The 23,820-nt window shown below is 41.8% G+C and overlaps 1 long non-coding RNA gene across 1 annotated transcript in view; it reads right to left on the minus strand.

The window, feature by feature from the left end:
• The window catches only part of LOC142698892 (uncharacterized), a 229,128-nt gene extending 207,604 nt beyond the window's left edge, over positions 1 to 21,524 (minus strand). Inside the window, exons 1-2 of the long non-coding RNA XR_012865829.1 lie at positions 21,466 to 21,524; positions 18,532 to 18,684 (exon numbers count right to left, since the gene is read on the minus strand). This is a non-coding gene — a long non-coding RNA (uncharacterized LOC142698892). The remainder of the gene's footprint in view (positions 1 to 18,531; positions 18,685 to 21,465) is intronic.
• Between the last annotated feature and the right edge of the window lie 2,296 nt (positions 21,525 to 23,820).

A 23,820-nucleotide genomic window follows, 5' to 3' on the forward strand; every position in this document is an offset into this window, starting at 1 on the left:
TTAAAGTAACGCTGTGCCCGGGGAGTTCAGGTGATATATCCCACTCTATGCCTATACAGCCTTCCGTTGGAGGTATACGTAGAGACATCTCCCAACGCATACCTCTGACGAAAAGAAAAAATTGAATGTGAACATACTCCAAGAAGCCCACAGCTCTGAATAAATATGGCGCAACTTGGGTTGTCAGTGCTGCACAAACTGACATCTACACCAGTTAGCATAGATGTCAGCTATAATATCCGCAGGTGTAAATTAAATATGTCATGCAGGAGATCTGCTCTCCCGCTGGTCCCGACTTACTAGCTGAAAAGACGCGAAAACAGCATAACGTCTCAAAAAGCTAAAATTTTTACTCATAACGGGCATGCGCCAAAATTTCCCATTACATTACTTTACAATATCATGTATTATAAAGACATTTACTTTTGAGCTACTTTGACTAAATCGTTAGCAAATGGAAAAAAAAAAACACCAAGGAAAAAAATGTAATTAAAAAACTACGGCCTCCTCCATTTCCCCTCTAGCCGTCCTTTCCATCTCCAAAATGGTGTGTTTTCTGCCATTTTAGGTAGAAAAATTTATATTTGCTCACCATTTAGGCAAAGTAGCAGGAGGGTATATTATGCAGCTTCTCAAACTCTACCTTGAAGAGCTGTGTGGTTTGTATTTTAATAGTAACTTTGTAATCTAAATTTACTTTTTACTCTGCCTGACTTGGTATTTATTTGTTCAGAGTTTCAAGCTCACATTGACTTGGTCCTCCCCTATAGGACCTCTCTATCTGTTGAACTAAGTATCATTACTAAAACTTATCTGAATCTGATTCTTGAACATCTAGTTACTACTTCTGATCATACAGTACAGTCAGCCAAGCATACCAAGTTACCAAGTTCAATCACACAATATTAAAATGAGTAAGGAGCATGGATACATATCAGCATTAGATACACATGGGTAGAACTTATCATTGTTAAACCTTGTTCTTAAAGCTTAAAAAAATGGTTTAAATTTATTAAAGATCATATCCGACTACTACCATAACAATTGACAGACATCAGGGGCTCCTTCCAGGAGAGTAATCACTAACCAGAGCATTGCCGACGCTCTGGCCATGGATTCCTGGGTTTTTAAACTCCTAACATCACTGTCCATATAGTGAAAGTGACATCAAGGGCTTTCCCAAGTCAGGAGTTCCCGGCCAGTGAGTGCTTGCGATGCTCTGGCCGGGGACTCCAGAGTTTAAAGAAAAAAATATGGATATTTAAAGCCATATATGCACAGTAAAGTGAGAGGCTTTCTCTACAAGCGTAATTCCCGGCCACAGCGCTGCCAACGCTCCGACTTGGAATTCTCACATTACAAAGCCCCTAATGTCACTGTCTATGTACAGACAGTAACATCAAGGGATCCTCAAGGAGCAGAATCCATATATGGACTGTGACGTCAGGGGCTCCCTCCAGGAGTGGAATCCCCAGCCAGTGCAATGCCAGTGTTCTGGCCTAGGATTTTGGCATCTTAAAGCTCCTAACGTCAGTGTCCATTTATGGACAGTGTTGTCAGGGGCTTCCCTAGGAGCAGAATCCCCAGTCAGAGCGCTGCTAACGTCAGGGGCTTTCCGAGCCTAGTGCTTAAAGTAACGCTGTGCCCGGGGAGTTCAGGTGATATATCCCACTCTATGCCTATACAGCCTTCCGTTGGAGGTATATGTAGAGACTTCTCCCAATGCATACCTCTGACGAAAAGAAAAAATTGAATGTGAACATACTCCAAGAAGCCCACAGCTCTGAATAAATATGGCGCAACTTGGGTTGTCAGTGCTGCACAAACTGACATCTACACCAGTTAGCATAGATGTCAGCTATAATATCCGCAGGTGTAAATTAAATATGTCATGCAGGAGATCTGCTCTCCCGCTGGTCCCGACTTACTAGCTGAAAAGACGCGAAAACAGCATAATGTCTCAAAAAGCTAAAATTTTTACTCAAAACGGGCATGCGCCAAAATTTCCCATTACATTACTTTACACTATCATGTATTATAAAGACACTTACTTTTGAGCTACTTTGACTAAATCGTTAGCAAATGGAAAAAAAAAACACCAAGGAAAAAAATGTAATTAAAAAACTACGGCCTCCTCCATTTCCCCTCTAGCCGTCCTTTCCATCTCCAAAATGGTGTGTTTTCTGCCATTTTAGGTAGAAAAATTTCTATTTGCTCACCATTTAGGCAAAGTAGCAGGAGGGTATATTATGCAGCTTCTAAAACTCTACCTTGAAGAGCTGTGTGGTTTGTATTTTAATAGTAACTTTGTAATCTAAATGTACTTTTTACTCTGCCTGACTTGGTATTTATTTGTTCAGAGTTTCAAGCTCACATTGACTTGGTCCTCCCCTATAGGACCTCTCTATCTGTTGAACTAAGTATCATTACTAAAACTTATCTGAATCTGATTCTTAAACATCTAGTTACTACTTCTGATCATACAGTACAGTCAGCCAAGCATACCAAGTTACCAAGTTCAATCACACAATATTAAAATGAGTAAGGAGCATGGATACATATCAGCATTAGATACAGATGGGTAGAACTTATCATTGTCAAACCTTGTTCTTAAAGCTTAAAAAAATGGTTTCAATTTATTAAAGATCATATCCGACTACTACCATAACAATTGACAGACATCAGGGGCTCCTTCCAGGAGTAATCACTAACCAGAGCATTGCCGACGCTCTGGCCATGGATTCCTGGGTTTTTAAACTCCTAACATCACTGTCCATATAGTGAAAGTGACATCAAGGGCTTTCCCAAGTCAGGAGTTCCCGGCCAGTGAGTGCTTGCGATGCTCTGGCCGGGGACTCCAGAGTTTAAAGCCAAATATGGATATTTAAAGCCATATATGCACAGTAAAGTGAGAGGCTTTCTCTACAAGCGTAATTCCCGGCCACAGCGCTGCCAACGCTCCGACTTGGAATTCTCACATTACAAAGCCCCTAATGTCACTGTCTATGTACAGACAGTAACATCAAGGGATCCTCCAGGAGCAGAATCCATATATGGACAGTGACGTCAGGGGCTCCCTCCAGGAGTGGAATCCCCACCCAGTGCAATGCCAGTGTTCTGGCCTAGGATTTTGGCATCTTAAAGCTCCTAAAGTCAGTGTCCATTTATGGACAGTGTTGTCAGGGGCTTCCCTAGGAGCAGAATCCCCAGTCAGAGAGTTGCTAACGTCAGGGGCTTTCCGAGCCTAGTGCTTAAAGTAACGCTGTGCCCGGGGAGTTCAGGTGATATATCCCACTCTATGCCTATACAGCCTTCCGTTGGAGGTATACGTAGAGACTTCTCCCAACGCATACCTCTGACGAAAAGAAAAAATTGAATGTGAACATACTCCAAGAAGCCCACAGCTCTGAATAAATATGGCGCAACTTGGGTTGTCAGTGCTGCACAAACTGACATCTACACCAGTTAGCATAGATGTCAGCTATAATATCCGCAGGTGTAAATTAAATATGTCATGCAGGAGATCTGCTCTCCCGCTGGTCCCGACTTACTAGCTGAAAAGACGCGAAAACAGCATAATGTCTCAAAAAGCTAAAATTTTTACTCAAAACGGGCATGCGCCAAAATTTCCCATTACATTACTTTACAATATCATGTATTATAAAGACATTTACTTTTGAGCTACTTTGACTAAATCGTTAGCAAATTTGGAAAAAAAAAAACACCAAGGAAAAAAATGTAATTAAAAAACTACGGCCTCCTCCATTTCCCCTCTAGCCGTCCTTTCCATCTCCAAAATGGTGTGTTTTCTGCCATTTTAGGTAGAAAAATTTCTATTTGCTCACCATTTAGGCAAAGTAGCAGGAGGGTATATTATGCAGCTTCTCAAACTCTACCTTGAAGAGCTGTGTGGTTTGTATTTTAATAGTAACTTTTTAATCTAAATGTACTTTTTACTCTGCCTGACTTGGTATTTATTTGTTCAGAGTTTCAAGCTCACATTGACTTGGTCCTCCCCTATAGGACCTCTCTATCTGTTGAACTAAGTATCATTACAAAAACTTATCTGAATCTGATTCTTAAACATCTAGTTACTACTTCTGATCATACAGTACAGTCAGCCAAGCATACCAAGTTACCAAGTTCAATCACACAATATTAAAATGAGTAAGGAGCATGGATACATATCAGCATTAGATACACATGGGTAGAACTTATCATTGTCAAACCTTGTTCTTAAAGCTTAAAAAAATGGTTTAAATTTATTAAGGATCATATCCGACTACTACCATAACAATTGACAGACATCAGGGGCTCCTTCCAGGAGAGTAATCACTAACCAGAGCATTGCCGACGCTCTGGCCATGGATTCCTGGGTTTTTATACTCCTAACATCACTTTCCATATAGTGAAAGTGACATCAAGGGCTTTCCCAAGTCAGGAGTTCCCGGCCAGTGAGTGCTTGTGATGCTCTGGCCGGGGACTCCAGAGTTTAAAGCCAAATATGGATATTTAAAGCCATATATGCACAGTAAAGTGAGAGGCTTTCTCTACAAGCGTAATTCCCGGCCACAGCGCTGCCAACGCTCCGACTTGGAATTCTCACATTACAAAGCCCCTAATGTCACTGTCTATGTACAGACAGTAACATCAAGGGGTCCTCCAGGAGCAGAATCCATATATGGACAGTGACGTCAGGGGCTCCCTCCAGGAGTGGAATCCCCAGCCAGTGCAATGCCAGTGTTCTGGCCTAGGATTTTGGCATCTTAAAGCTCCTAACGTCAGTGTCCATTTATGGACAGTGTTGTCAGGGGCTTCCCTAGGAGAAGAATCCCCAGTCAGAGCGTTGCTAATGATAACGCAATTCCCAAAAGGTAGATCGACACCGATACGGCCGGAGACAAAAACAGAACAGACAAGTATCGGATAACTGTAGAGGTCTCCGGCCGTATCGGTGTCGATCTACCTTTTGGGAATTGCGTTATCATTTGGAGGCACCCAGCGAGATATCCTGTGTAAACATCTTCACCAGGACTGAACAAGGAGAGGCAGCACACCACCGGCGGAGAGGGAAACATCAAACCCGGGTAAGTGAGCACTTGTCTCGCTGTTTTCCCTTTTTGCCGTGGGAAGAAGCCTCGGGAGTCAGTCCGAGGGAAGAAACAGGGATCTCAGGTAGATCATTTGATTTGTCTATATTGAACTATTATTGATATTTTGTTTCTGTTTTCATGCAACGTAAATAACTAACTGCTTGCTGTTTATAAAGAAGGCGTGTGAATGTGAGTGTGGGTTAAGTCCAACCTGGATGGGTAGAGACTCTGCTCTCGCGCTGCTCATTTGAAGCCCTGAACCCTGAACGGGGTGACGGAGGGAATTGCAGTAGCAACTCATACCAGGGGTCTACCGAAGTGGCATTCATTTGTCCAAGTGTGTGGTTTCAGGACTCTTGCAGTTCCCGGTGTACAACCCGCAAGGGGGCATTGGGTCAGGAGTCAGTCTGTTTTGTCTGTCTTTAACACACTAATGATCATTTGCAGTCAAAGTCATAGAGGATATAGGTGATATTGATATATATTTTGTGAGTTTGGAAAATATAGATTCTCCTTCTTGGCTAGAGTAAAACTTTGGAAATTGATTGTCTCTCTAGGAAAGGCTTGTTGGAATTAGGATAAATGTATGAGGAATACTTCGCGGTAGTAGTTGGAGTGTTTTTGGGACTATTTGTGTGTTTCTATCTCATTTATCAAGAGTACAGTAAAATAAGAGCTCAGCAGAGAATTGAGTTGCAACTGATTGCCCAAGAGGAAACAGCTGTGGATAATTAAAAAGATATATACAGCTGTAGAGTTAAGAGAATATACATAGCAGGAACTGAAGATAAGGCTCGCTACCTTTGACAGTTGCTATGGGAACTTCTTTCACTAAATCAGAACCGGGCCCTGGTTGGAATCCTAAGATAACCATGAAACATTTAGTGAAATTAGAACATGGAGATTGGGCAATTAAACATGCAACTACAATTCTCAAGAAGGCAGGGATGCCAAAGACTGGTTGTCTGGATGCTGAGAGGTGGAGGCTATTTAGCAGACAGAATGATAAATGGATAGAAAAGCATGAGTACGGGGCGCAGGTGGCAGCCTGGATCAGAACATCAGAGAGGCACGATCCCCTTATAATACGCCACTTTTTCCAGTAAAGAAAAAACCAGAAGCAGGGAAGGTACAAGCATACAGAATGGTTCATGACTTAAGAGAACTTAACAAACTGATGATTATTGACGCTCCTATTGTACCCAACCCCCATACTTTGCTAAATCAAATTCCCCCCAGTTCAAAGTATTTCACTGTCATAGATTTAGCAAACGCTTTCTTTTCAGTGCCAGTTGATAAGGAGAGCCAGCTTCTGTTTGCATTCACTCATGAAGGGAAACAATATTGTTGGACCCGATTGCCACAAGGTGGCGCCACTTCCCCTTCAGAGTTTTCAGAAGCAATGGCATTGACACTACTTTCCTGGCACCCTGAAAATAAAGACACACAATTACTGCAATATGTGGATGATTTGCTTTTATGCACGATAAACAAGGAAGTTTGTTTAAAGGAAACTTTGTCTCTCCTTCTATTTCTAGAAAGGGAAGGGTGTAAGGCTTCTAAAGAAAAACTACAGATAGCCAAAACAAAGGTCATTTTCCTAGGACACTGTATCACTCAGCAAACTAAGCATATTACCCCAGAACGGAAAAAAGCTATTTCCCAGGCACGAGAACCCTCCAATGTAAGGGAATTAAGAACATTCTTGGGACTTATAGCTTACTGCAGAGAGTGGATACCATCTGCCTCTTCTTTGATGCAGCCACTGTTTGATGTTCTAGCGGCTTGCAACAAAGGATCACCTTTTTGCCTCACATCAGAAGCAAAAAAAGGGTTTGATGCTCTCACGTCAGCTATAATATCTGCCCCAGCCCTGGGAATTCCAAATTACGATCTGCCCTTTAACTTATTTTGTCACGAGGCTGACGGACATGCTAAAGGAGTTCTGACTCAAAGCCATGGGGGAAAGCATAGTCCTCTGGCCTATTACTCAGCCCAACTAGATGTAGTGGCACGGGGAACTCCATCGTGTATTCGAGCTGTAGTAGCCTGTGCTGTGTTAAAGGAAAAAGTCACTGACATAGTATTAGATCATGCTCTTGTAATACAAGTCCCACATTCAGTTCAGGAATTATTGTCACAAGTAAAAACTAAGCACCTGTCAATGGCCAGGCTCACTAAGTATGAAGTAGCATTGTTAACTCCTCCTAACTTAACAATTAAGAGATGTATTACATTAAACCCAGCTACTCTACTTCCAGAAGTAAGAGCAGAACAAGATATTCCACAGGAACATGACTGTTTTGAACTAATGAAAATTGAGACTAAGGTGTTGGAAAATGTTACTGAAACACCTATTCCAGATGCAGACTTTGAGTTCTATGTGGACGGCTCCCGGTACTACCATGAAGGGAGGCCATACACAGGATATGCCATAGTAGACTCACAGAAGGAGGTTAAGTGTGGAGCATTGCCGGCTGGCATGTCCGCACAAGAGGCTGAACTAACAGCACTCACTGAGGCGTGTATCATGGCTGAAAATAGAACTGCAAATGTGTATACAGACTCCAGATACGCGTTTGGCATAGCTCATGACTATGGACCAATATGGCACAGCAGAAACTTTGTTGGTTCCACGGGTAAGCCTATTAAAAATGCAGGATTAGTTGCTCAGCTTTTCCGAGCTCTGGAGCTACCCAAGCAGGTAGCTATCATTAAGGTTCAGGCACATACCAAAGAAAGAACAAAGGAAGCCGAGGGAAACCGCAAAGCGGACATTGCGGCTAAAGCGGCAGCCGCCAGACTTCCTCTCCCCGTAACTGCCTATACGGCAGACCCAGTGCAAAAAGACGGGGGAATAGACCTGGACTTACTAAAAAAGTTACAGGCACAGGCTCCAAAAATGGAGAAAGAAAGTTGGCAAAGAAAAAAGGCTGTAGAGAACGAGAGCGGTCTGTGGGAACTAGGCTCTAAGCTCTGTCTCCCAAGGGTATTGCACCCTATGTTGTGTACTCTCTCTCATGGCCCTACACACCAGTCCAAGGATGCAATGGTAAGTCAAGTTGCTCAAGGTTGGGTGACCTCAGGGTTCAACAACGCATCTGCTAAATATGTGCAGAGCTGTGCCATTTGTGCCTGTCATAATGCTGGTAAGACTGTGAAGGTGCCACAGAAATGCACCCCTAAGCCATTATACCCGTTTCAGAGACTACAAATAGACTTTATTCAGCTTCCTAAGGTGGGTATCTATGAATATGTCCTAGTGTGTATTGATTTGTTTTCAGGATGGCCTGAAGCTTGGCCTTCTGCTAAAGCTAATGCAAAAACTGTGGAAAAAAAGATTCTTACAGAAGTAGTATGTAGATATGGGGTCCCCGAAGTCATTGAAAGTGATAGAGGTACTCATTTTACATCAGAAATCCTTAAAGAAATCATGCAAGCTTTCAATATTACCCAATCGTTCCATACTCCATACCGGCCACAGAGCAGTGGGAAGGTCAAAAGGTTAAATGGGACATTAAAATTAAAAATTCAGAAAGTAATGGCAGAAACAAATAAGCCATGGACTGAATGTCTACCCATTGCCCTACACTCTGTCCGTATGACGCCAACCATGAAAAATAAATTAAGTCCTTATGAAATTTTGTTTGGCAGTGCTCCAAAAACTGGCTTATATTTCCCTCAGCAGCTTCAGTCAATGTACTCAAATATGACAGAGTATGTAGGAGCTCTACAGAAAAATTTGCAACAGATTCATAATTATGTTTTCATTTCCATTCCAGATCCCTCTTCTATACCCGGTGCACATCAGTTAAAACCTGGAGATTGGGTTACGGTTCGAAAGCACGTCCGCAAATCACTGGAACCACGATTTGAAGGTCCATTCCAGGTCCAACTGATCACCCCTACCTCAGTGAAACTGGAGGAAAAACCAACCTGGATACATGCTTCTCATTGCAAAAAGTTTTATAAAATCTAACAACATAATGGGGAAGTATTTCTCAGTATCTGTGTTATTAATCAGTATAATGATGTATACTTTTGCAGAAGGGTACCGGCAGTTGGAGGAGGAGGAGTGGGATAATAAGTTTATCAAGTATCATGGTATAGTTACACAAACATATAATCTGACCGATTGCTGGATATGCACACATTCTCCTATGTCTGCAAGGTCTATGCCATATTTTGCTACTCCTGTCTCAGAACAAGAATTATTCCAAAATGATTGTTGGGAGATGAGACCATTAGATATAGAGGAGCGCAATGGGAAAGTCCTAATGGCATTACCCATTGCTGGATGGATACAGTATCCCTGGTGGCAAGCCAACCTAACATCCAAGCCGGGAAATTGGTTTGATTTTAGAAAACAAGATGGTGTCTGGGGAACAAAAGAGATGACCTTTATACAAACTGGAAGTTTGCCTGTAGAAAATCTACAAATAAGTTTTGCCAGTAAAAGTTTAAAGGATCAGGAAATAGATTACTCTATAATTCGGGAGATTCATAATTTCAGTTGGCACCATGCTGATAAATTTCCTCTTGGCCATAGGGGAGATTGTGAGGCTATGAAGGCCTTCTCTGTCAGCAAAGATAATGAAGAAAATGTTGCAAGTATGGCAGGAGATGGGGCGGATTCAATGTCACTTGATCCAAGAAAAAATATAAACTTTTCTGTATGTAGGCCTATTGCATATTAACTAACAAAGAATCAGATTCTTGGTGCCTTTATCTAAATACTACTCTTTTAACATCCATTGTTAGCGCCCTAATTAACAAACGACAGTTTGAACTTCCAAAAGGAATTTATATAATTTGTGGAAATAATGCTTACAGATGGCTTCCTGAAGGAGCTGGGGGAACATGTACCTTAGCAAGGATAGAACCAGCCACGTACCAGCGTATGCCCCAACATATGATAAGCAAACGTAGTCTTAAGTTTCGACATACACAACCATTACTACAAATAAGTTGGAAGGAAGAGTTGATAATGGCTCTGACCATTATTGGTAGTCCAGTTTCTACCTTAATAAGAACCACTCAGAATGCCCAACGTATGGAAGCCTTAGCAGAAGTATTTGACAATATTACTGATTACCTTTTTGATGCTATAAGTGTGAACTCTGTTTATACGAAACAATTAATAGTAGTCACTAATCAACACACTATGGTATTGGATTATTTAACTGCTTCACAAGGAGGACTTTGTCAAATAGTAGGACCAGCATGTTGTCACTATATTAACCCTACAGGAATGATGCAAGTTGCTTATGATATTAACCAAGCGCAAGAACTAAAAGAAAGATATTGTGAGGCTAATGCTCAATCAGAATTGCATTTCCCCGACTGGTTATCTTGGTTGAATCCTCTCAACTGGTTTCATGGGATAGGGGGATGGATATCTGGTGTTTCTCATGTACTTTTGCAAGTTGTTATGATTGCACTAATACTTGTAATAGTAATCAAGATTCTACTCGTTGTTTTTAGGAAAATAATAGATTCAAATTGTAGCCGTAAAAAGAAAAGATCTTCCCCTGAACGAAGCGATACCCCAGTCATGATCATGATTGCGCCTATGAAGCGAAAATGCTACACATGTGAAAAGGAATCGCTTGATGACATCAAGGACTGCATCTATTGTGGAAAAGAACTGATTTGACAAAGACAAGCATGAACCTGTTACTGACATATATGATATATCACATACGTGTTTAACAATATATATATATAACTAACTCTTTCAGTTCTCATATTAGAATCTATATTTGTAATAGCTAGCGGGTAAGGGGAAATATGAGAAAGCCTAAGTTTAAGGATCGTCTGGATGGATGTTGAACATCCCACAATTTATGGAGATTAGTATCTCTATACCTTGTGTAGGTAGGGCGAGCCTTTGGGTGTTTCTCGGAAGGGAAGGGAGAGTAGTTAAAAGGTCTAGCCAAATGATAAAAAGAGGGGAGTAATGTTAAAGTAATCCTAATAGTTAATCGAAATAGACTGTTATAACAGATGTTGTTTTGAGGAAAGGAAGGGAGGAAAGAGTTGGTTATCATTTTGCAAGAATTGACGGATTAAATACATAGGTCAGGGGGAGTAGAGGTATTGGGAAGAAAACATGTTTGTCCGCAGAATTCTCTAGAACTGTACTAAAGGTGAAGGACTGACTATTTCCTACTGTTATGTTACTGTATGTTAGCCAAAATACTGTCTAAACCTGATATTTATTGTCTTATTGTCTTATAGTATTGCATGAATATAGAACAAGTATAAATAAACGATAGGGGGCCGGGACTAGCTCAGACCTCTACAGTTATCAGATACTTGTCTGTTCTGTTTTTGTCTCCGGCCGTATCGGTGTCGATCTACCTTTTGGGAATTGCGTTATCACTAACGTCAGGGGCTTTCCGAGCCTAGTGCTTAAAGTAACGCTGTGCCCGAGGAGTTCAGGTGATATATCCCACTCTATGCCTATACAGCCTTCCGTTGGAGGTATACGTGGAGACTTCTCCCAACGCATACCTCTGACGAAAAGAAAAAATTGAATGTGAACATACTCCAAGAAGCCCACAGCTCTGAATAAATATAGCGCAACTTGGGTTGTCAGTGCTGCACAAACTGACATCTATACCAGTTAGCATAGATGTCAGCTATAATATCCGCAGGTGTAAATTAAATATGTCATGCAGGAGATCTGCTCTCCCGCTGGTCCCGACTTACTAGTTGAAAAGACGCGAAAACAGCATAATGTCTCAAAAAGCTAAAATTTTTACTCAAAACGGGCATGCGCCAAAATTTCCCATTACATTACTTTACAATATCATATATTATAAAGACATTTACTTTTGAGCTACTTTGACTAAATCGTTAGCAAATGGATAAAAAAAAACACCAAGGAAAAAAATGTAATTAAAAAACTACGGCCTCCTCCATTTCCCCTCTAGCCGTCCTTTCCATCTCCAAAATGGTGTGTTTTCTGCCATTTTAGGTAGAAAAATTTCTATTTGCTCACCATTTAGGCAAACTAGCAGGAGGGTATATTATGCAGCTTCTCAAACTCTACCTTGAAGAGCTGTGTGGTTTGTATTTTAATAGTAACTTTTTAATCTAAATGTACTTTTTACTCTGCCTGACTTGGTATTTATTTGTTCAGAGTTTCAAGCTCACATTGACTTGGTCCTACCCTATAGGACCTCTCTATCTGTTGAACTAAGTATCATTACTAAAACTTATCTGAATCTGATTCTTAAACATCTAGTTACTACTTCTGATCATACAGTACAGTCAGCCAAGCATACCAAGTTACCAAGTTCAATCACACAATATTAAAATGAGTAAGGAGCATGGATACATATCAGCATTAGATACACATGGGTAGAACTTATCATTGTCAAACCTTGTTCTTAAAGCTTAAAAAAATGGTTTCAATTTATTAAAGATCATATCCGACTACCACCATAACAATTGACAGACATCAGGGGCTCCTTCCAGGAGAGTAATCACTAACCAGAGCATTGCCGACGCTCTGGCCATGGATTCCTGGGTTTTTAAACTCCTAACATCACTGTCCATATAGTGAAAGTGACATCAAGGGCTTTCCCAAGTCAGGAGTTCCCGGCCAGTGAGTGCTTGCGATGCTCTGGCCAGGGACTCCAGAGTTTAAAGCCAAATATGGATATTTAAAGCCATATATGCACAGTAAAGTGAGAGGCTTTCTCTACAAGCGTAATTCCCGGCCACAGCGCTGCCAACGCTCCGACTTGGAATTCTGACATTACAAAGCCCCTAATGTCACTGTCTATGTACAGACAGTAACATCAAGGGATCCTCCAGGAGCAGAATCCATATATGGACAGTGACGTCAGGGGCTCCCTCCTGGAGTGGAATCCCCAGCCAGTGCAATGCCAGTGTTCTGGACTAGGATTTTGGCATCTTAAAGCTCCTAACGTCAGTGTCCATTTATGGACAGTGTTGTCAGGGGCTTCCCTAGGAGCAGAATCCCCAGTCAGAGTGTTGCTAACGTCAGGGGCTTTCCGAGCCTAGTGCTTAAAGTAACGCTGTGCCCGGGGAGTTCAGGTGATATATCCCACTCTATGCCTATACAGCCTTCCGTTGGAGGTATACGTGGAGACTTCTCCCAACGCATACCTCTGACGAAAATAAAAAATTGAATGTGAACATACTCCAAGAAGCCCACAGCTCTGAATAAATATGGCGCAACTTGGGTTGTCAGTGCTGCACAAACTGACATCTACACCAGTTAGCATAGAAGTCAGCTATAATATCCGCAGGTGTAAATTAAATATGTCATGCAGGAGATCTGCTCTCCCGCTGGTCCCGACTTACTAGTTGAAAAGACGCGAAAACAGCATAATGTCTCAAAAAGCTAAAATTTTTACTCAAAACGGGCATGCACCAAAATTTCCCATTACATTACTTTACAATATCATGTATTATAAAGACATTTACTTTTGAGCTACTTTGACTAAATCGTTAGCAAATGGATAAAAAAAAACACCAAGGAAAAAAATTTAATTAAAAAACTACGGCCTCCTCCATTTCCCCTCTAGCCGTCCTTTCCATCTCCAAAATGGTGTGTTTTCTGCCATTTTAGGTAGAAAAATTTCTATTTGCTCACCATTTAGGCAAACTAGCAGGAGGGTATATTATGCAGCTTCTCAAACTCTACCTTGAAGAGCTGTGTGGTTTGTATTTTAATAGTCACTTTTGAATCTAAATTTACTTTTTACTCTGCCTGACTTGGTATTTATTTGTTCAGAGTTTCAAGCTCACATTGACTTGGTCCTCCCCTATAGGACCTCTCTATCTGTTGAACTAAGTATCATTACTAAAACTTATCTGAATCTGATTCTTAAACATCTAGTTACTACTTCTGATCTTACAGTACAGTCAGCCAAGCATACCAAGTTACCAAGTTCAATCACACAATATTAAAATGAGTAAGGAGCATGGATACATATCAGCATTAGATACACATGGGTAGAACTTATCATTGTCAAACCTTGTTCTTAAAGCTTAAAAAAATGGTTTAAATTTATTAAAGATCATATCCGACTACCACCATAACAATTGACAGACATCAGGGGCTCCTTCCAGGAGAGTAATCACTAACCAGAGCATTGCCGACGCTCTGGCCATGGATTCCTGGGTTTTTAAACTCCTAACATCACTGTCCATATAGTGAAAGTGACATCAAGGGCTTTCCCAAGTCAGGAGTTCCCAGCCAGTGAGTGCTTGCGATGCTCTGGCCGGGGACTCCAGAGTTTAAAGCCAAATATGGATATTTAAAGCCATATATGCACAGTAAAGTGAGAGGCTTTCTCTACAAGCGTAATTCCCGGCCACAGCGCTGCCAACGCTCCGACTTGGAATTCTGACATTACAAAGCCCCTAATGTCACTGTCTATGTACAGACAGTAACATCAAGGGATCCTCCAGGAGCAGAATCCATATATGGACAGTGACGTCAGGGGCTCGCTCCAGGAGTGGAATCCCCAGCCAGTGCAATGCCAGTGTTCTGGACTAGGATTTTGGCATCTTAAAGCTCCTAACGTCAGTGTCCATTTATGGACAGTGTTGTCAGGGGCTTCCCTAGGAGCAGAATCCCCAGTCAGAGCGTTGCTAACGTCAGGGGCTTTCCGAGCCTAGTGCTTAAAGTAACGCTGTGCCCGGGGAGTTCAGGTGATATATCCCACTCTATGCCTATACAGCCTTCCGTTGGAGGTATACGTAGAGACTTCTCCCAACGCATACCTCTGACGAAAAGAAAAAATTGAATGTGAACATACTCCAAGAAGCCCACAGCTCTGAATAAATATGGCGCAACTTGGGTTGTCAGTGCTGCACAAACTGACATCTACACCAGTTAGCATAGAAGTCAGCTATAATATGCGCAGGTGTAAATTAAATATGTCATGCAGGAGATCTGCTCTCCCGCTGGTCCCGACTTACTAGCTGAAAAGACGCGAAAACAGCATAATGTCTCAAAAAGCTAAAATTTTTACTCAAAACGGGCATGCGCCAAAATTTCCCATTACATTACTTTACAATATCATGTATTATAAAGACATTTACTTTTGAGCTACTTTGCCTAAATCGTTAGCAAATGAAATAAAAGACACCTAGGAAAAAAAATAATTAAAAAAACACCGGCCTCCTCCATTTCCCTTCTAGCTGTCTTTTATATCTCCAAAATAGGTGTGTTTTCTGCCAATTTAGGTAGAAAAAAAAAAGAAACAATTTGCTTATCATTTAAAGAGGCTCTGTCACCACATTATAAGTGCCGTATCTCCTACATAAGGAGATCGGCGCTTTAATGTAGGTTTATTTTAAAAAAACTATCTATTTTTACCACTTTATTAGCGATTTTAGATTTATGCTAATGAGTTGCTTAATGCCAAAGTGGGTGTATTTTTACTTTAGACCAAGTGGGCGTTATACAGGGGAGTGTATGACACTGACCAATCAGCCTTATGCACTCCTCTCCATTCATTTACTCAGCGCATAGGGATCCTGCTAGATCCTTATGTGCTGTCTTATACTAACACATTAACAATACTGAAGTGCTTAGACATTTAATAGACATTCCACGGGATGTCTATTCACAATCTCTGCACTTCGTTACTGTTTCTATGGTAGTTACAGCAGAGGAAGCGTGATCTCGTTGTATCACGCTTCCTCTGCTGTAACTACCACAGACAGAGTAACGAAGTGCAGAGATTGTGAATAGACATCCCGTGGAATGTCTATTCACTGTCTAAACACTTCAGTAGAACGGGTGTCGCGAAAAAAAATTATTATATATAAATTTGATTTTAGTGTGTTATTAAAATAAATTTTATTTATTTGTGTGTTTGTGTTTTACTTTTTTATTTTTTCTAACTTTTACTTCACTATGGGGGCTGCCATTTTTTTTTTCATCTCTGTATGTGTCGATTAACGACACATACAGAGATGGAATACGGCACATACACCCCATAGAGAATGCGAACGGGAGCCGTTCCATTAACTATGGTGTACGCCGTCTGTGTGGGAAAGGCGCATGCGCCGCTCCCACACAGTCCAAATGGAAGGTCTTGGGCCGAGCGACATCCAGCGCCATTTTCATGTGGACCGGAAGCCGCGGCCGGACAGTAAGATGACTACTTCCGGTCGTGACTTCCGGACATGTGATTAGAAGCAAGTACTAGGAGCGGAGCGAGCGGACGGAGCGAAGTTAGCGGCGGCAGGAGCAGGTAAGTTGTGTTTGTGTATGTTTGTGTTTTACTGTGTGATTAGATTACCACTGTATGTAAGCCTACTGCACTGTGCATTCGCTCAAAAAATGACGGCACATAGTGTAGGAGGTTTGAACATTCAACCCCCTCCTTTCTCCTGGCACTAGCCAGGACAAGGGAAGGGGGATTCTGTGAGCTCACTAGAGCGTGTGTGTCTATACCAAATTTGCAGCATAAAGCAATGAGGTTGCTTTACCACATTGCAATGCTACAATTTTGGGAATTGCTCCCTCTAGTGACCAGCACATGGAAATGTTATAAATTAGAATCTAATTTATAATATTTCCTGAGTTGTGAAAAAATAAAAAAAAATAAGACAATGTCTAATCATGTATATACTAACAAAAAAGTCATGTATATACAACAAAAAAAGTTTCAATACATTAAAGATAATATCCGACTAGCTTAATTCATTTACCCTACCTTAACAACTAACAATGTCACTTGTGAAAATTGACTTTTAAGTCCTAAAGCTGGTCACATGAATACAATGGGGGAATTTATTAAAGAGGCTCTGTCACCACATTATAAGTGGCCTATATTGTACATGATGTGATTGGCGCTGTAATGTAGATTACAGCAGTGTTTTTTAATTTAGAAATACGATCATTTTTGACAGAGTTATGACCTATTTTAGCTTTATGCTAATGAGTTTATTGATGACCAACTGGGCGTGTTTTACTTTTTGACCAAGTGGGCATTGTAAAGAGGAGTGTATAACGCTGACCAATCAGTGTCATACACTTCTCCCCATTCATTTACACAGCACATAGCGATATAGCTATATCGCTATGTGCAGCCACATAAACACACTATAACATTACTGCAGTGTTCTGATAATGAATATACATTACCTCCAGCCAGGACACGATGTGTATTCAGAATCCTGACACTTCTCTGTGATTTACAGCATAGCAGGCGTTGTCTCGTGAGATTACGCTGTAAGCTGTCATTTACAGCGAGATCTCGCTGTGCTGTGCTGTAGTCTCACACAGACGCTACAGAAGTGGTCAGGATTCTGAATAGACATCACGTCCTGGCTGGAGGTAATATATATTCATTGTCAGGACACTGCAGTAACGTTAGTGCTTGTATATGTGGCTGCACATAGCGATATAGCTATATCGCTAGTGCTGTGTAAATGAATGGGGAGAAGTGTATGACGCTGATTGGTCAGCGTCATACACTTCTCTTCACAACGCCCACTTAGTCAAAAAGTAAAACACGCCCAGGTGGTCATTAAGAAACTCATTAGAATAAAGCTAATATAGGTCATAACTCCGTCAAAAATGATCGTTTTTCTAAATAAAAACCACTGCTGTAATCTACATTACAGCGCCAATCACATTATGTACAAGATAGGCCACTTATAATGTGGTGACAGAGCCTCTTTAAGACTGTCATTTCATATGCCATTGTTAAACAGAAGCCTGCAGAAGTAAGTTGCGATAAATTTACTGTTAGTGACATTTTTACTACTTTTTTGTAGGGTTTTTATGACTGCCTCTGACAATCCTTCGGCTTTCAGTATCAGGCCCTCAGAAGTCGACTGCACTATTTATTCTGTCAAAACAACGACGGAACCTTGTCACAACGGTGACAAACGGAAACCATTAGCAACGTTTCCGTCACTATTGAGATCAATGGTGATGCAAACAGAAGCTAAGGTTTCCGCTTGCCTTTCCATTGAGGGGTTTCCCCGATGGAAACCCTCAAAGGAAAGACAACGCTGATGTGAACACAGCCTTAGAGGGCATCTCTACCCATAAAATGCTGTATTTGGTATTCTTCCATAGTGTAAATTTTTCTTTTTGTCATGCATGTAGCCATATAACTACAATCAGGGGTGCACCAGGCTGTTAAGTAAGTTCTTATGACCTCCAGGCAATGCTGGAGGTTTCTGACCTATAGCAGCATTCATGGAAAGAAATCAACATTAGCTTATTGTATATTGAAAGCTGCTGCAGCGCTCAGGAGGAAGGACGTTACAGCCGCTTGAGTGGCCATACAATAATTAGATATGAAAAGGGAGACATGGTTTTGAAAACTGCTGTAACTCTTGAAACATGTAAGAAACATGTAAAATGGCTAGAGAAAGTCTGAATGTGACCCCCTGCCCTGGCATACAAAACTGGAATGGTCTTTACCTGTTTCCCTGCGGTGAACTTTCCTGCAGAGCCTGTGATTATGATGTGAAGATCTTGTAGCATGAAGAAAATGGTGGTCTTGTCTGAGAACTGAACAGGTCTGATGGGACGAAGACTGCTCTACACATAAGAGCTGCTGCATCAGGTGCTTGTCTGTAAAAAAGACACATCACAATGCCTTAGTATTCCATCAGCTGTGATGTCATCAACTGAAGGGAGAAGACTATGATGTCAACTGTAGGGAGAAGCCTGTGAGTGCTATAGATGAATATCCATGAAGAATTCATCATTTGTAGAGCACTGAAAGCAGATCATTATGCTTTATAAACAAATGTACATTTTGAGGCAACTCTGTTAGTAGAAAAAAAAAAACACATCGTATACCATTTTACACGTTGGCAATAGAATTCAGAATCACTACTGTAGGCTTATACTGGAACAATTGGGAACTTATTAAGGTTGCAGCATGCTTGGCCATTTTTATGTTTTTGCCTTCTAGCCATAATCTTTTTTTTTACTTTAATGTCTACGTTTCTATTTGAGGCCTTGTTTTATTTTTGCAGGACAAGGTGTAACTTTTTTATGCATCACGTTTACGCTAGAAGACTTTCACTTTTGATTAGCATTTTAGAGCTTTACATGTGTATTCTTTTTATAATATTTTTTGTGCTGTATTAACATAATAGCCCAGCGGATCTCTACCTATAATATGCTGCCCTTCAGGAGTATTCCCAGGAACAATCCTCACTTCCTCATGTCTCATGTTAAAAGTGACACAAAGGCCTATTTTACACGAGCGTGATATACGTGCGTGCGACGCGCGTGCTTTTCACGCGTGTCGTACGCACCTATATTAGTCTATGGGGGCATGCAGACAGTCCGTGAGTTTTGCTCAGTGTGTGTCCGCTGAAAAAAACTCACGACATGTCCTATCTTTGTGCGCTGTTCGCGCATCACGCACCCATTGAAGTCAATGGGTGCGTGAAAACCACGCATGCCGCACGGAAGCACTTCCGTGCGAACTGTGTGATTCGCGCAACAGCTGTCAAACTCTGAATGTAAACAGAAAAGCACCACGTGCTTTTCTGTTTACAAACATCCAAATGGAGTGTCATAATGATGGCAGCTGCGAGAAAATCTCGCAGTCGCGCATCATACGCTGATGACAAACGGAGCTGTTAAGTGCTTTTTGCGCACGCAAAACGCAGCGTTTTTTGCGTTCGCAAAACGCACACGCTCGTGTAAATCAGGCCTAAGGGTATGTTCACACGGCTTATTTTCAGCTGTTTTTCGGGCTGTAAACGCATTGAAAAATGGCTGAAAATACATGGCCTGAACACCTCCGAACATATGCCGATAAATGTCAATGGGAAAAACGGCGTTTCGTTCCCACGGGGCGTTTTTTACGCGTCGTTTCTAAAAACGGCACATAAAAAAACGCCCTGTAAAAAAGAAGTGCATGTCACTTCATGAGCCGTTTTGGAGCCATTTCTCATTGTCTCAAAGAAAAACAGCTACAAAAATGGCAGTAAAAAAACGCATCAAATAACGCTTTGCGTAAAAAACACCTGAAAATCATAGGCTGTTTTCCCTTGAAAACAGCTACGAATTTTACAGCCGTTTTTTGTTAAGCATATGAGCATACCCTTAGGGTATGTTCACACGGCGGGGGTCCGTAACGGCTGAAATTACGGGGATGTTTCAGCCTGAAAACATCCCCGTAATTTCAGCCGTACAGGCATGTGCAGGCGCTTGAACGCCGCGTCAATTACGGCCGTATTTAGCGCTGCTATTCATTGGAGTCAATGAATAGCGGCTCCAATTACGGCCAAAGAAGTGACAGGTCACTTCTTTGACGCGGGCGTCTATTTGCGCGCCGTCATTTGACAGCGGCGCGTAAATATACGCCTCGTGTGAACAGACAAACGTCTGCCCATTGCTTTCAATGGGCAGATGTTTGTTAGCGCTATTGAGGCGCTATTTTCAGACGTAATTCGGGGCAAAAACGCCCGAATTACGTCCGTAAATAGGCCGTGTGAACATACCCTTAACCTTAAAAACACACATTAAATGAAATAAATCCTTTTATAAAATTGTCCCCTATAGATAAACCTGCAAGACTTCCAGCAAGCTGCAGAAAAAAGCTGTTGTGATTTTGCAGAAAAGAGGGAGCCTTTTCCTACCAGCCTCCTCTATCTAAACATCTGCAGCGGAAATGCCACTTGTGAACGCCCTAAAAGTATGTTCACACTGAGTTTTTTGTAGGCAGAAAAATCTGCCTCAAAATTCCTTCAGGAGGCTGCACTCTCTTTGCTGCGTTTTTTTTTTTTTTGCGAGTTTTTCGGCCGTGGGCAAAAAGCGCAGTGAAAAACATTTTCTCTGCCTCCCATTGATGTCAATGAAAGGTCAGAGATGGAAACGCCTGAAGAAAAAAAGCCTTTACCTCCCTTTGAAATCAATGGTAAGCGATTTCTGCTGTATTTTGGCGCAGTTTCCAACGTGTTTTCCGCACCAAAAACAGGGCCCAAAAAAAACTCAGTGTGAACTAGGCCTAAGGAAATGACGCAGCATTTACAGTAGCAGCACAGTGAGTGAGATTTGAACAAATCTCATGCAGACGCTACAGTAAAAATCTGCAGCAAAAACGTTCATAAATTGACCTGCAGTGCGGATTTTAAATCCTCAGCATGCCAATTTATGCTGCGGATCCGTTGCTATTTTGTTGCTGGTTTTCCACATTGATTAAATTCAATGAGGAAAACCCGCAACAAGATAGCAACAAATCCGCAGCATAAATTGACATGCCATTGATAGGTCAATTTATGAAATTTTTTGCTGCGGAAGTGAAACCTAGAACAAATAGCAAATGTTGCCACTTTTGTGGCGGAAACGCTGCGATTCTGCTTCAAAATTCACAAAAAAGCTAATGCTTACCTCCAGCCTTTGTCATAGTGACGCGTTTCTCTGTTCTGAGTGACACCTGGCCTCCTGGGATGACGTTTCAACCCATGTGACTGCTGCAGCCAATCACAAGCTGTGGCGGTCAATTGGGCTGCCGCATCATTCCAGGAGGCGAGGCTGCACTGAAACAGAAGAAGGCGTTGCTATGACAACAGCCAGGGGTAACTATCAGCTTCTTTTATTTTTTTTCAAGCAGTGTTTCTGCAGCGGAGATTCCGACTGAAAATCGGCACATGTGCACTTTTTCAGGCGGAATTCCCTGCAGGTTCAAGGTTGGATATGCTGTGTAGCCTAAAGCTGGGTTCTCACTGTGCAGATTTTGCAAGTATTTTTTAACCCAAAACTAGGAACGGAACCTAAACAGAAAAAATATATAAGGGAAGGCCTTATAGGTTCGCTCTCCTTGATCCAATTCTGGCTTTGGCTTACAAAATGCTGACAAAATCTGCAGCAAATCTGCACTGTGGAAACCCAGTCTTAGGCCTTATTCACACGAACGTGTCCGTTTTACGAGCGCAAAAGTTCAGTGTGACATCATTATGACACTCTGTTTTTATGTTTACAAACATAAAAGCAGGAGATGCTTTTCTGTTTTCATTCATTTCTTTTACTACTGTAGCGAGCATCACGTGCGGCACCGGGAAGTGCTTCCATGAGCACGATTTGCACGGACCCATTGACTTCAATGGGTGCGTGCTGCGCGAAACACGGGCAAGTATAGGACATGTCGTGAGTTTTACGCAGCGGACACACGCTGTGAAAATCACGACATGTCAGAACGGCCCCATTGACTTACATAAGTCTGTGCGACGCGCGTGATTTCCACGTGCGTAGCACGGATGTAATACACGTTCGTGTGAATAAGGCCTAAGGGTGTGTCCGGATGTGGCAGTTTTTCTTCCGATTTGCAGCGTGGGTTCTGCATCGCAAATCCGCAGCAGCTTACAGTACATCACAAGGGGATGGGGTTTTCAAAACCCCATCCACATGTAGCAGAAGACGACGAACGCAATAACAGCGGAGCATTCTGCTTATCTCAAATCTGCAGCGCGCTCATTCTGTTGCGGAGAAGCCACGGATTTTCACTGCGGATTTCAGCCTTTGCAATGCATAGGCTGAAACCTAGGTCAAATCTGCTGCTAAATCCGCAACTAAATCTGTATGTAACATATGTGGATTTCCCAAGAATTCACATCAAAATCTGCGGGGAAATTGTCCGCTAAGTCCCCCTACGGAATACAGGTTGCCCAGGTTCCTGAAAGACAAATCTGCCTAGATATAGTGCAATTTGGTAGCGACGAGGGGCATTTATTTAGGGGGATTAAGTATAAGGCAGATCTCTATTACAGCTTCATATAGTTTGTTACCCAGCTTTTCTGAAACCCTCAAAGGCAAATCTGCCTAAATATGACACAATTTGAGAGATAATGGTTTGTTACCCAGCTGTCCCAGTACCCTGAAAGGCTTTGCCTTATCTATGGCACAATTTGGTAGCGAGGAGGGGCATTTATTTAGGGGGATTTAGTATTTTACAGTTTCTATTACAACTTCACATGGTTTGTTACCCAGCTTTCCTGGGATCCTGAAAGACAAATCTGGCTAGCTAAGCTACAGTATGCAAAATGTATCACTGCATAAAAAGGCAGGTGTGTTAATCGCAGCTTCACAGCGATTCTTGGCTCCTGATTAGCAAATCTGACTAGTAATGCTACGATATAGGGGATGTAGATTTATCAATGCAGGACCAGGCAGATCTGGCATTCTGCCGCCTGGGAAAGATTGGTAACAAACTCTGTGGGGCAGTGATGGATGGCATATTGGTCACATAAAACACACACAATACTGCTCTGATACGTTGAGTGTATCTATCAGATAGTATCAGGGAAATATGGCTTGTGGTCACCATTGCAGATCCACAGTGTTGCTGTTCTATGAGAGCTGAGTGACTAGTCGTTCTAGCTATATATATATATATATATATATATATATATATATATATATATATATACAGGCCATGCTCCAGGTTTATGTGGGCCCTTGGGCGACACAGACTTAGTAAGCCCCTTTGCGGGTGAACTCACAGCGGCAGTAAAATGTCAGAAAACGTAATTTTTTTTTTTCCCATATAGACATTAGGCCCTGTTTATGCCCCCATATAGAATTTATGCCCTCAGTTTGTACCCCCATAAATTTAATGCCCTCTGTAGATAGTGCCACACAGCCCCCCTCCCAGGTAGTGCCAAACAGCCCTCTCCTCCCAGGTAGTGCCACACAGCACCCCTCCCTGGTAGTGCCACACAGCCCCCATCCCAGGTAGTGCCACACAGC

Source organism: Rhinoderma darwinii, unplaced genomic scaffold, assembly GCF_050947455.1.
Source record: "Rhinoderma darwinii isolate aRhiDar2 unplaced genomic scaffold, aRhiDar2.hap1 Scaffold_104, whole genome shotgun sequence".
In the NCBI taxonomy this organism is placed as follows: Eukaryota; Metazoa; Chordata; class Amphibia; order Anura; family Rhinodermatidae; genus Rhinoderma; species Rhinoderma darwinii.